The sequence below is a fragment of the Chrysochloris asiatica genome, unplaced genomic scaffold (genome assembly GCF_000296735.1).
Source record: "Chrysochloris asiatica unplaced genomic scaffold, ChrAsi1.0 scaffold00139, whole genome shotgun sequence".
NCBI classification, from domain to species: domain Eukaryota; kingdom Metazoa; phylum Chordata; class Mammalia; order Afrosoricida; family Chrysochloridae; genus Chrysochloris; species Chrysochloris asiatica.
This window is the reverse complement of record NW_006408657.1, coordinates 5,685,547-5,686,673: the sequence shown is the minus strand read 5'-3', so window position 1 is coordinate 5,686,673 and position 1,127 is coordinate 5,685,547. Positions and strand designations below refer to the sequence as shown.

Sequence of the window (1,127 nt, the reverse complement as noted above, 5' to 3'; positions counted from 1 at the left end):
TCAAGTCCTCTTCACATCCAGCAAGCAAGGTTGTAACCTCTGTATATCACAAATTATTAATGAGTCTTCCTCCAATCTTGATGTCACATTCTTTTTCATGTAATCCAGCTTCGCCGATTGTTTGCTTAGTATACAGATTGAATAAATATGGTGAAAGACACAACCCTGAATAAATATGGTGAAAGGCTAAAAACCTTTCATGGGATATATAAATAAGAATATATATATATCCCACTCTTCCTCCCTTACCCATTTAGCCTATGTACCTACACACAGAACAATGTTGTACCAAAGCTGTGAATATATAAATATTTATCTCTATCCTTTTTAGCCCATGAATGCCTCCTGGTGTGCTTACCTATCTTCATCATCCTTCTGTCACCCTGTCTTTTCTTGTATATTGCCCTCCCCTTCTTGTATAGTGTCTTCCATGTCACCTGAGCTAGCATGTGTCTACCCTTTAACCTATTGAATTACTTTCCCTTCCCTCCTACCCCTGGTAACCACCAAAGAATGTTTCTTTTAGTATGACAACCTTTTAAGTTTTTGCAATAATGGTCTCAGAAAATATTTGTCCTTTTGTGACTGACTAATTTCACTCAGCGTATTGTCCTCCAGGTTCATTCATGTTATAAGGTAGTTTGCAGATTCATTGTTTCTCTTCAAGGTAGCATAGTATTCCATTATGTATCTGTACCAATGTTTGTTTATCCATTCTTCCGTTAGGCTGTCTCCATCATTTTGCTATTGTGAACAGTGCTTCCATGGAAATTTGTGTGTATATAATTACTCTTGTCCTGGCTCATATTTCATATATATATATATATATATATTTATATCCAGTAGGTTTGCTGGGTCATAAGGTATTTCTATTTCCAACTTTCTGAGGAATTACCATACAGTTCTTCAGAGTGATTGAACCATTTTTCAGTTCCACTAGTAATGTAGGACGGTTCCAGTCTTTGTTTGAACATCACAATTAATGCATATCAGATGATATTTCATTGTTGTTATGATTTGCATCTCGATAATGCACTGTACTGCAAGGTCAGTTTGAGCCAGAAGCTTGGCAGTTCAAACTGACCAAGCGCTCCTCAGAAACCCTATACAGGGCCACTATGAGGCAG

At 37.1% G+C, this 1,127-nt stretch overlaps 1 pseudogene; it reads left to right on the top strand.

Annotated features, from left to right (window-relative positions):
- LOC102817684 overlaps nt 1-338 on the top strand; it is a 48,659-nt pseudogene extending 48,321 nt beyond the window's left edge.
- Nucleotides 339-1,127: the final 789 nt, after the last annotated feature.